The sequence below is a fragment of the Orcinus orca genome, chromosome 1, assembly GCF_937001465.1.
Source record: "Orcinus orca chromosome 1, mOrcOrc1.1, whole genome shotgun sequence".
In the NCBI taxonomy this organism is placed as follows: domain Eukaryota; kingdom Metazoa; phylum Chordata; class Mammalia; order Artiodactyla; family Delphinidae; genus Orcinus; species Orcinus orca.
Window position 1 is genome coordinate 47,222,551 of NC_064559.1, and position 12,963 is coordinate 47,235,513.

The window sequence follows — 12,963 nt, forward strand, 5'->3', positions numbered from 1 at the left end:
GGTGTCTCTCCGAAACATAACAATAGTAAGTCCTATGCGAGATGATACATTTTTGTTGGGTCTCCGCAGTGAGGTATGAGGACAAGGAGACAAGGCGACAAGTGGAAGGAGCACTGGAAAGGGAGTGGGGATGCTGAGCCCTGGTCGCAAGGGTTACATGCCTGCCTCAGTACCAAGGCTGGGCTGCCTCTCTCTGAGTCTCTTCCTTTTTCAATTTTTTTTTTTTTTTGCAGTACGCAGGCCTCTCAGTGTTGTGGCCTCTCCCCTTGCAGAGCACAGGCTCCGGACGCGCAGGCTCAGCGGCCATGGCTCACGGGCCCAGCCGCTCTGCGGCATGTGGGATCTTCCCGGACCGGAGCACGAACCCGTGTCCCCTGCATCGGCAGGCGGACTCTCAACCACTGCGCCACCAGGGAAGCCCTGAGCCTCTTCCTTTTATTCTATGACCTACCTGAACTTATGTCCAAGTGATGCTGAGGATGAAATTACCACTTATAAAAAGGCCATTTCTCACCTAGACTCGGTTTATTTAGAAACTTTGTTTCAGCACTTACCCAATTAGGATATACTTGCAAATTTTTTTTCCCAAAATATTTCAGGAAGCCCTATGAGGTCTAAAGATTTATTATGTTCTGGCCCAAGGGTGTTGATTTCAATTGTGTATCAAGTGAAAAAATGAACAAGGCTTAGCTCTCTTATTTCCTCTTTTCTATTCTGCCTTTAATGGATAAAAATAAAAATTTTTAATGTTTCTTATAGAGAGCTGGATAGAAAAAGCTTGTGGAATAATTGTTCTTCAGCTAAGGACTTAGGAGTTTGGTGCCTTTACCCTGTAGCGGAAAACTCTATTCTTGTTATTACCTATATGTGTTCACACAGTTCATGCATGGCTGACACTACTTCTGTGAAGGCAAGAGACGAAAATACCAGATCTTGATTAAAGCCACCCATCCACACCAGGGTGAACCTATGCAGAAGAATTAGGCCGTTTCTGGATTTGCTCCTCTGTGATCAAGGCCAATGGCGGCTATTCATGGACTTTTTGAGTTCTCCTTCTTTTCCGACCTCCAAGACTCAGAATACCAAGGGGATTTGCGGGAAGCTGCCAACCTGCATCAGTGGGGAATCTTCTGTACCAAGACACCCATGACCAGGATCTTTTGACAGCTGTGCTGCTGGTTCAGCATGTCACTTCGGACAAATCCATGTGATTTCCTTGTCAGTATCCTAGTAGTAACGGCTGTTTTCCTTCTTTTTTTGGATTGTTTTGAAAATCTAGGTAGATTATGAAACGCTGCGCAAAGCACTTATAAAATGCAAGGTAATGTTCTGTGCATACTCTGCTCTGCCAGGTGCCTGACATTACCTATCAGACTCATGGCTTTTCAGGAGCACTGGGTAGAATCAGTTTGCCCCCATATGTGGCCCTGGAGAAAACGAGAGAAAACAGTTGGAAAGGAAAAAATAAAAATCAAGAAATGACTAGAACATGTAAATAGAATAAGTATGAGTTACTTAAAAAAGCACAATTTGATTCTAATCTAAGCAGATAAGTCATGATCCTTCCTGAATGGCCAATGAAGGACATCCTGGGCGACCTGTGTGTTGAAATGCATTGTGAAGAACAGATAACGATTCCTTGCCTTTGAAGGGCCAGCATTCAGAAACGGCTAACAGATCATAAACATAATAAAGTAAAGTAAAATAAAATTCCAATGACTAATGGACATGGCAAGGAAAATAGGGATCAGAGATGTTCTTCAAAGTCATAGGATATCTCAAGCTAATTAAATTAGTGCTTGTCTCAGCTTTATTTTATGCAACAAGAAATGTAGTAACATCCAGCAAATGTGCTACTCTTAGCAGACCCTTGGAAAGAGACCCTCGGGTAAGAGACCCTCATTTACCGAGGAGGAGGACAGTGAAACAGATGTCACGTCAGTCTTGAGCAGCTGATCCCCTTTAACAACATAAACTAGAACAGAACTGCAGCTGGATTAATCCCTTGGAAATCTGGATGTTACTTTCGTGGTGCTAAGGACAAGGGTTGAATGCCACTGACCTTTGTCTGATGCACACACTGGAAAAAAGACATGGGATGTTTTCCTTACTGAATTACAAAGACTCAACTTTTATACAAGGCTACTGTAGTCCACATTTCTGATTCAATTCAATCTCTAAACTTAATGCAGAAACTTGTATCTCAGCCTTAAACTGGTTACTGTGGTAGATACAAAGAAATATGACCAACAGATACAAAAGGTACAAATTACCCAAACTAACCATTAGAAGCAAACGTGAGAATTGTATAAAAACAAGAAAAGCCTGCTGCTATTTTATTTGTGGCTTCTGGTGCTAATATTTGAGTACATGTATGTTTAGTATCCTCAGAATTATAAAAACTTTGAACGAAGCAATGTAGTAACACTTTGATAAGATGCGAACACTAGAAAAACTGTTTCTCTCAAAATATAAACGTGCATTCCTCTTTCCTCTCACAATAACCCCTTTCCTCCTTTTTTCCCCTCCCTACTAAAACAAATGAACTCATCCATCAGAGACTGCTGCAAAGTCTGGCCTAACAGTGCTTTCTTCCTCCCAGTGCTCTGCCTCAGGCCACACAATCCCAGGTCTGAGAGGAAGTCAGCAATGACCCAGTGATTGAGTAAACCCATTACTTGCCTGCTGGACTGAGAGCTGTTCACTGAAATGAGTGTCCCTAAGGGAAAGCCTTGGCCATCTGAAATTCTGCCTGCTAGAACCTTCAAGTTCCAACCAGAACAGCTCAAGTTCTAGAAGTGGCCCAAAAACGTAGAGAAAGCAAACAGATAAAACCACTTTGTTGGTGAAGGACTCAGTCTCCCTCTGTTGCACACGCACACACACACACACACACACAATAAAAATTCTAGAGATGCAAAGATTACCTCCAGCATTTTTTGATTTTGTAAAGGAGAGGAGTTGTGTGGCTTTGGGCAAGTTATTGACTTCACAGGGCCTTGGGTTCTCATTTACAAGATGGGATAAGACTGCATGAATTTTGAGGGGAGTAGATGAGACGATATATGTAAAGTGCTTAGCACAGCCCCTGGCAATTAGTAAAAAAATCAATACATGATAGTTACTGTCATTATCATCACCATCATCATGACTTAATGGGATGGTGATGAACTTTACGAAGAAAGGGGCAGAGGCAAAAGAGACTAGAAAGAAGAAATGGAAAGAGAGATAAGAGGTAAACTGTGGCAGCTTAGTTCTCCTTAGGAACTAAACCAAAGATAAGCAGGCAGGACCGAATACAGACAGAAGCCAAGAAACAGCAGCTCTGCAGCAGGAGAGGCTCATGGCCCCACTGCAGCTCCTGCACAGAGAGCCCTGAGCAGTGCCGCTGTTTCTGCAGCACTGGGGGTGGGCAGGCCAGCCTCTGTGTGGACATGCCAGGGCTGTGAAGGCAGAGGCCGCTGTGTGCAGACAAATCGAAGGTCAGTGAGCTCTCCTACACTTTGTCACAGCCTGGATGACTGTGCCACTCACATCTTCCACTCTTAGGTGTTTATGTGTCTGTCTCCTTCACCAGACAGATTTCCAAGGTCATGACCATGTCCTAATTATTCCTCTCTAGATTTCCTCTGGCACAGGTCAGGCACACAGTAGGTCTGCAATATATGGTGAGCAGATGAATTCTCTTAGAAACCTCTTTTCACAAAGAGACATGGGGGGCTCTTAAAGAAGGGAGCTCTCACATGAAAAGCTACTCAGCATCACTAATTATTAGAGAAATGCAAATCAAAACTACAATGAGGTATCACCTCACACCAGTTAGAATGGGCATCATCAGAAAATCTCCAAACAACAAATGCTGGAGAGGGTGTGGAGAAAAGGGAACCCTCTTGCACTGTTGGTGGGAATGGAGGTTCCTTAAAAAACTAAAAATAGAATTACCATATGACCCAGCAATCCCACCACTGAGCATATACCCAGAGAAAACCATAATTCAAAAAGACACAGGCACCCCAATGTTCATTGCAGCACTATTTACAATAGCCAGGTCATGGAAACAACCTAAATGCCCATCGACAGATGAATGGATAAAGAAGATGTGGTACATATATACAATGGAATATTACTCAGCCATAAAAAGGACTGAAATTGGGTCATTTGTAGAGACGTGGATGGATCTAGAGACTGTCATACAGAGTGAAGTAAGTCAGAAAGAGAAAAACAAATATCATGTATTAACACATATATGTGGAACCTAGAAAAATGGTACAGATGAACTGGTTTGCAGGGCAGAAATTGAGACACAGATGTAGAGAACAAAGGTATGGACACCAATGGGGGGAAGTGGTAGTGGTGGGGAGGTGATGAATTGGGCGATTGGGATTGACATGTGTACACTGATGTGTATATAATGGATGACTAATAAGGACCTGCTGTATAAAAAAGAAAATAAAATTCAAAAAAAAAGAAGAGATCTATCTCTCCTCCGCCTCAGGTCCTAGGTCACCTGCGTGGTCAGTGACCTCTTTAGCGTATCACCAATAGCTATAGTTAAAAATGGTCATCTGAGCCATGAAAGACAATTTAAAATTATGTTCAGTATATACTCCCTAAAAAGATAGGAAGGGAGTTATATGTAATATTATACTAGTATAATGGAATCTTGGAAGCATCTGGCACTTGTATACTTGTCCCTAATCTGCCCAAGAAAACTGTGCTATTTATTTATTTCAACAACCATTTTTTGGTAACTTGTTTAGTTCTCAACATTTCACTAGGGACCAGAGATTCCAAAATGGGTAAGTCAGCCAACCTTGACTGTGCATGTCCTGACTGTCAGAGTCTAGAGCCGCGCTTCTAAAACTCAACCATCTGAAAAATCAAGGGTTTGGTTTTGTTTTTGCTGAAATTTAAATCTTTGCTAAGCTTTCCATGACAAGGAACTTTTTAAGGACGATGTCCTCAGAGGGCCAAACAAATTGAAAGTATAAATAACCATTTTCAGGTAGCACAAATCAATGTCCCTTTAAAAAACAAAACGAAAAAAAGCACTTCAGTTCTCATGCTGCTCTCAAGAAATGCATAGGACTTTTGGGAACTTCATCGATTTTGTACAGCTCTGTCAAAAAACGCATTCTGTGTGATCATCTACTTAAAGAAAACAAACGGTAAGAAGCTGAGAGAAAACAGACCTAGGAGGACAAAGCAAAATCAGGTGAGGAATAACCACTCCTCCCTAATGTACCAGCAGATGCTGTTCTGCTCCTGACGAGTTCATTCCTGACTCTGCACTGGGCAGTCTTTCCACATACCTACCATGATTTCGGTGATGTTTAGTGGGGTTTGAGACCACAAACACATAAAGGGAGGGTAAGAAGCTTTAACCTGGCCTTGACGTTCATCTTCAGCCATTGAAAAGCTATTGAGGAACATCTAGGATTACAGGTTATGAGTTATTAGGACCTTGTAAATGTTACCAAAATTTGCAGTCTACTCTAAAACAGTTATTTGAAATCAGCCCAAATGTTCCCCATTTGAAGTAGCGTAATTACTGAACATGGTGTTCCTTCCCGCTTGTCCAACACAAGGTACTTAGAGAAAGAGACCAGAGGGACAAGCCTGGTAGGACCCGACAATGCAGGCAGGAGCCACACGACTGGGGCCCACCAACAGGAGACCATAGCTCAGCATCCAGACAACCTGGCCAGCACCTCTTGGCATTAACACTCTCCAAGGATCCACCTTCAGTTCCAGTCTGACACATGAAGGTTTCAAGTCTTTGTCTGAAAAAGAGAACTAAATGCATGGCTTGATGGTAAACACTTCTGTTGGAGAAAGACATGGCAGAAATGGGTTACGTTTAGGGTCTGACCCCGTTCTATTCTAACAAGGCCTTTGGCCAGCTGTCATCTCTGTGGGACCTCTAGCGGGGTCCAGGCTGAGGCAGTTTTGGTCCTGGATATGACAAAGGCACATCTGGCAAGCTGCTTAGTATTCCCGTATCTGGAAGGAAGTCACGCCCATATCGTCTCTATGACATCACTGCCATTACCACCCTAGGAATGGTACTGCAAAAATAAAAGACATAAATTTTCTAATTCCAAGATCTCCCTGAAAATGTTAAGGAATTTTTACGATTCACAAATTCAATTTTGTATTTGTAAATCGTGTTCTGAACCCTTTAAACCTCTCACCATTCATGAGCATTTTCCAGGCCACAGATTTTGTGTCTTTGCTGTTTTGAGAAAGGAAAAAGTCACAAGGCAATGTCCAATGGACATCAGGATGGTCCTATTGGCAGTTTTAAAAACATCAGAACATGATTCAAATTTTTAGTAAAAAACTGTACTTCTCATAAGTTAGTAATTATCCCATTAATTTTCTACAACTAAGACAAATTAAGATGCTTATTGCATTGATTCTGTCAAGTCCTTCCCCTGGTCCAAAACCCTCCAAGACTCACTCTGCCTCTAGGGTAAAGCCCAAGATACTTGGACTTTCAAGCTAGACACGGCCTCAAGGACCACTGAGGTCAAGGTTCTTAATTTTACGTATGAGAAGACTGAAGTCTAAGGAGCTTAGGCAACTTACTCAGGGTCCCCGAGGACCCAGACCCATGGACTCACTGTTGCCTCTTGCTACTGCTCCAAGGTAACCAGCATCCTTTTCATCTCATCAGGTGGGTCTCACAGACCACCCTTCTCCCTCGATATTCTGCTCACATGCCTGCCTCTCTACTTCTGCTTAAGTCTTTACTCTTCCAGGAAGAAGACTTCACACCATTTCATGCCTTCCTTCAATCCTCTCTTTCCTAAACTCTTACTTGTAGAGTCAATTATTTGGTGTTTCTCAGGCATCTCTCTCTAAACAGACACTAAGTACTTGGAGGGCAGAAACCATCTCCTGTATGTCTCCCTTGCTATGTTGGAGGCCCAACTAGACAGAGTAGGAACTCAATAAACCCGCTTCAAAATAGCCAGCAGCAGGCTGGCTTTGTCTTCCCACCTCTGCACCTGCTATCCTCTGCCTTGAAGGTTCTCCCTCCTTACCTCTGCCTGGTTGAAATTCTGGTATGAGCTGTCCCTCCCCAAAGGTCTCAGAATACCTGATAGAACCCTTCGCAGCCCTCATATAGTGCAGAATATTCTTAATTCCTAACTGCCCATCTATTGGTTCCATAAGTCTAGGGTATAAACTCCTTGGGAGACACAGATTATGAGTTTCTTGCTTCCTACTGTATCCCTAGCTTCTAACGGTGCTTAGCTCAGGATATGTGCTCAGGAAATAAATAAGGAATGAAGGCCCCCAGAAGAAAGTCTGAACTCCTCATGGAAATCAAGGCTTTCCATGCACATCTCCAATCTCATCCAGCTTTCTACAGGCATATTGCTCTAGCCAGTCTAGTCTTTAGCTACTAACCCCTGAACATACTTTCATATTCTAACCCGAACTGCCTCTGGCTCATGGTCTCACCTTAGATAGAAAGCCCTCCTGTTATTCATCTCCGCCTGTTTTCAAATTCTACCCATCCTTCAAGGTCCAGAACAAGTCTTATCATCTCTAAGAAAACTTGCTCCAGGCCACGCAGATCTTCCTCTTCTCTAAATTCATCAGCATGTGTTCACATGGCTCATTCATCGCCTGTTCATGTTGCTGCAAGTCCACAGTTATCTTTCCATCTTGGTGGAACCTGGCCTATGGAATCCCCTTTCCTCTGAAGTCAGCTCTTACCTCTCCATTTAGGACGTAATTATATACATGGTCTTGGGACGTCTCCTGCACCATTGTTTTATATTGTTAACTGTTGTCTTGGTATCCTAGTCTACTTATAAATTTTTCAAGGCAAGTCATGCTTTCGATGTCTTTGATCCTCTGCAATTCTTTGCACAAAGTAGGAAATTAATAAATATTCGTTACTTGACATGTTAGCTAGAAAGCAAAGATATGCAGGAGGAGAGAACTACGAAAATTATAAAAAGTAACTTTTGCCAAAAGTGAAGTTGAAGTTTCTGATTATTAGAGGCTGTCTAATAAGGTCAAATGGTGATAGTATAATTACACCATCATTTGGTAAAATTACTCTCTGAATAAAGGTTACTTTTAAATAGAAACTTTTGTCCATATGATAAAAAATTATGAATAGAAAACAACAGAAAAGGAATAAAAAAGGAAAGAAATAAAAACATATACCCAAGATTCACACACACACACACACACACACACACACACACACACACACACTCCCCTACCCCTACATCAGGAGGGCTGGCTGTAGCACCCACAACTGCATCAGCTGACTTTTATGACAAGGTCTAGTTCATGACTGAGTTAACATCATGGCTTTCTACAAACGCTTGCCCAACAACTCCCTGAACATGAACAAAATAATTCTTCCAGAGTTGCAGGGAGAGGAGGGAGGAGTACCAATCTCTTTTTCCTACTTGGCCATAAACATTTCCTTACAGTAATTAGTTTTTGATGGACTGTGCCTAACTATTTATTTATTTTATATCTCACCATACTCCGCCCCCCCCCCCACGCAATGTGTACAGCAGCTGCTTTCAACCATAAATAGCAACTTTAGAATACAAATGCTGTGTTGGGGGATCAGTAATTCAGGGTTCAGTAAGCTAGCAACAGTATGTCAAGACCTCCTAATCTACACCCTCAACTACCAAATGGCCACACCCCCCCAAGACACGGGCCTGTAAACCCACTGTTCAGATCAGGGTTGGCTAATCACAAATCGATAGTGGCCAGCAACAGAAATATCACAAAACAGAGGAGCCTCTTTGCTGGGCTCCAAAAGCCAGGGGATAAAGGGATATAAATAGGAACCTAGGAAGCACACACACGACTAGGAACTAGAGGCCACAGAGTTGCCAGTTAGGATTTGGTCCTGGGAAAATCCAAGTTAGTCAGCATCTAGAACCCTCTAACAACCCCCACCTCACATGGGTTTTATATGCCAAAGGCTGAACACACGTTTTAGTGAAAATGAATTTTAGTTCCATTACCAGGAACGTTCTCCTAGCTGAAGACAAGAAGGAGAGAAAAGGACACTTTAATTTTTTTTCTAATAAATTAATGAAAACTGAATTCCCATCTCTGAGACATATTACCAGAAAGAAAATGAAGACTCATGCCCTCCTCCCCGTTGTTTAGTTTGGTTTTATCATCACCTCATCCATCTCGCTTTAATGGACCTGGGGTTTCTAGGGGCATCTGTAGTGAAGGGTCCTCCATTTCTTAAAAAATATACATATTTCACTGGTTTCCTTTCTCTAGCCAATAGTGAAGGTCATGATATAGGAAAGCAGCATAACAATGTGGTTTTTTTGTTTTGTTTTGTTTGCGGTACGTGGGCCTCTCAGCTGTGGCCTCTCCCGTTGCGGCTCCGGACGCGCAGGCTCAGCGGCCATGGCTCACGGGCCCAGCCGCTCCGCGGCATGTGGGATCTTCCCGGACCGGGGCACGAACCCGTGTCCCCTGCATCGGCAGGCGGACTCTCAACCACTGCGCCACCAGGGAAGCCCAACAACGTATTTTTTTAATCAACCACTCCAGCAGTGGCAAAAAGAGATGAAATGTGGGAGGCTGTTTATTAGTATATCAAAGAGAAAGTGAAATTCCCCATAGGGTGACACGATCATTTGTTTTCCCCAAGGAAGCAAACAAATGAAATAGAAATAAAACAGGAGGCTACCCTTCATCATTCATGGTGTAATGAGTTCTTGCGATTAACCATTCTCCTTCCTTGTTACACTCACTTCCAAAAAACAGATGTACAATGACATCAGCAAAACAGTCAAAGATCATCAATCTGGAAGACAGGAAATGCAGCAGCTAGACTTGCATCCTCTTTAAACATGAGCTGACCCCTGGCTGGTGGCTCTGGCTCTGCTGTGCAGGAAACGGGCTCACCGATAAGAGGTATTTGGGTAGCAGCAGTGATAAGGAGGATTTATTGGTAGCAGTACCCTAGGACAGGGAGACCCAAACTTGCCACGGCTCTCCACACCAGGTGGCCGCCTATACAGTGTGCTTAAAGTCAAAAATCTTAGACTCATTGAATCCAGTAAGAAGTATGCAGTTGGTACTTCTCCCCCCTCCAACTCAACCACCTATTATTAGAAGCTGGACACCAACAACATTCTGTCAAGAAGACTCAAGACAGAGTATGTAAGACATGGGGGAGCCCTGTCCACTGACATTAGGACAGTCTAGTAGATGGACAAGGCTACCACACTGGCATACAAGGAGCACCCAGTTCAAGTCCTGATTGACTGGTGCTCCGAGGTCCTAAGCAAGAGGTCTGGCCGACAGAATGGATGATGTGGGTGCTCCTGGGTCATGGGAGTAGGGCAAGGTGCTGATACTGAGAACCCTACCCCTAGCAGTGATGCTCAGATGACGGCAGGCATGCAGGCATCAACATTTTCTGGAGAAAAAATGGAGACAAAGAAGACAGGGAAAATGGAGACGAGTTGGAGATATGGAAGGAAACTTGTCCTCAATGTCAAACAGTGATGGAGAGCTAGGGAATTCAGGGCCCCTGCTGGCACCACAGACATAAGAACAACTGATGCTTATATACCACTTTACCACGTGTGGAGCCTTTCACACACGCTGGCTCTGTCAATCTGCCAGGGTCTTCAAGCAGATGATTCAGAAGACACTGACAACGCAACCCTAGACGCCAGTAAAGTTAATCCAGATCTAGGGCACCCCTGGCTGGAGAGGTTAGAAAGGGGAAATGCTCCCTTAGGTAAAGGGGTAGTCACCCCATTTTGATTTCCTCTGCTTGAGAGTAACAGGATTTTAGTGAAAAAGCATCGATAAGAGTATCAGAGCATATTCAATGGCATTTACAGCATCACTGACCTTGTTACCTCTTGCTGGCACCTCCGCAACTCAATTTCTATTGAATGTCTACTGAAGCTGCGTTTTATTGGGGATGTAAACATCCATGAAGGATCCTGATTCTCCTGACAACGGTAGCAGTTGCTTGAAGGAGCAGAGTGAACACTTGGACTGGGGGACACACTGCGTGACTTCCCTCCACGGCTTGCTAGTCCCCCACCCCTAACCTGTTTCTATCACTACCTACCAAGATGATTTTGAATGAAATCTGTGGCTAAGATGTCTAGAGAAAAGCAATGATGGTTTCCAGCATAACAGAGAGGAAATGCGTTGTTCTCTCTAGGATGCGCCCTCGTGCTCTCTGCTGTCTTGGTTGTGGAAAGGGCTGTGCAGGTAGTCCCGGTACGGAAAAGTCCGGAAGAACAGAAAGAGTTGGAGAGAAATGGGGTGCAAGGAAAAGACATGCTGAGCAGCCATCAGGGTGGAGGAGCCTGGAAGCCACCATAGGAAAAGTGAAAAATAAGGGGATGGAGGCAAAAGCTTTTACCACTGCTTTCCTTGCAGAGTCAACTCAATCCCTAGACTTCACTCAAAGTGTCGGGTTTCTAGGAAGCCTCCTGTGATCTCTGTTCCCTGCCCCCACCGCCCGGGTGCCCTCAGCTCTTCCGGCACTTCCCACACCGCGTCCACACTGCCTGCTCATGTCTGTCTCCCAAACTAGACCATGAGGGACAGAAGCACAGGCTCTCTTATTCACCAAAAAAACCCAGAAAATAATAATCTATCCCCAACTCCTAGCACAGTCACTGTTGCATAGAAGGTGTTCAACACCTGTTTGCCAAATAGTATGAATCTTAAACATGGAGATGTTAATAAACAGCGGCCGTAACAATCCCAGGGCAGCTTTGGAATCTTAAACCAATACAGAGCACAACAAACTAATAAAACCCTCATGAAAAGATGCTCAACATCACTAATTGTTAGAGAAATGCAAATCAAAACTACAATGAGGTATCACCTCACTCTGGTCAGAATGGCCATCATCAAAAAATCTGCAACCAGTAAATGCTGGAGAGCATGTGGAGAAAAGGGAACCCTCCTGCACTGTTGGTGGGAATGTAAATTGATACAGCCACTATGGAGAACAGTATGGAGGTTCCTTAAAAAACTAAAAATAAGAGCTACCATATGACCCAGCAATCCCACTACTGGGCATATACCCTGAGAAAACCGTAATTCAAAAGGACACATGTACCCCAACGTTCACTGCAGCGCTATTTACAATTGCTAGGAAATGGAAACAACCTAAATGTCCAACAACAGATGAATGGATAAATGATACATATATACGATGGAATATCACTCAGCCATAAAAGGGAACGAAATTGGGTCATTTGTAGAGATGTGGATGGACCTAGAGCCTGCCATACAGAGTGAAGTAAGCCACAAAGAGAAAAACAAATATCGTATATTAACGCATATAAGTGGAATCTAGAAAAATGGTACAGATGAACCTATTTGTAGGATGCAGGAATAGAGACACAGACGTAGAGAACGGATATATGGACACAGCGGGGGTGGGGGAAGGGGAGGGTGGATGAACTGGGAGATTAGGTCTGACATAAATACACTACCATGTGTAAAACAGATAGCTAGTGGGAACCTGCTGTATAGCACAGGGAGCTCAGCTCGGTGCTCTGTGACAACCTAATGGGTGGGATTGGGGGATATATGTACACATATAGCTGTTTCACTTCATTGTACAGCAGAAACTAACACAACATTGTAATAGCAATTTTACTCCAATAAAAAAAAAAAGTGAAAAAAAGAAAGTCACTCAGTCACTGGGAAATAAACAAGGAGAGCTGCGTGCAGTTTATTCAGTATTCCACAAGGCCAAATGAGGCATTTTTATAACTGGCATCAATTCCCTAAGGGTACAGGTTTCACACGTTGTACTCTTTGACCTAAAAGTGTTACAAGCAAGCTTTAAAAGTGTCTGACTAACCCTTCACCTTCCCCAGGAACAACTTATATGTTAGAAAAATATAGCCCATTCTGTTAAGGTAATGAATTTCTTAAATGTCAAGCTATTTACTA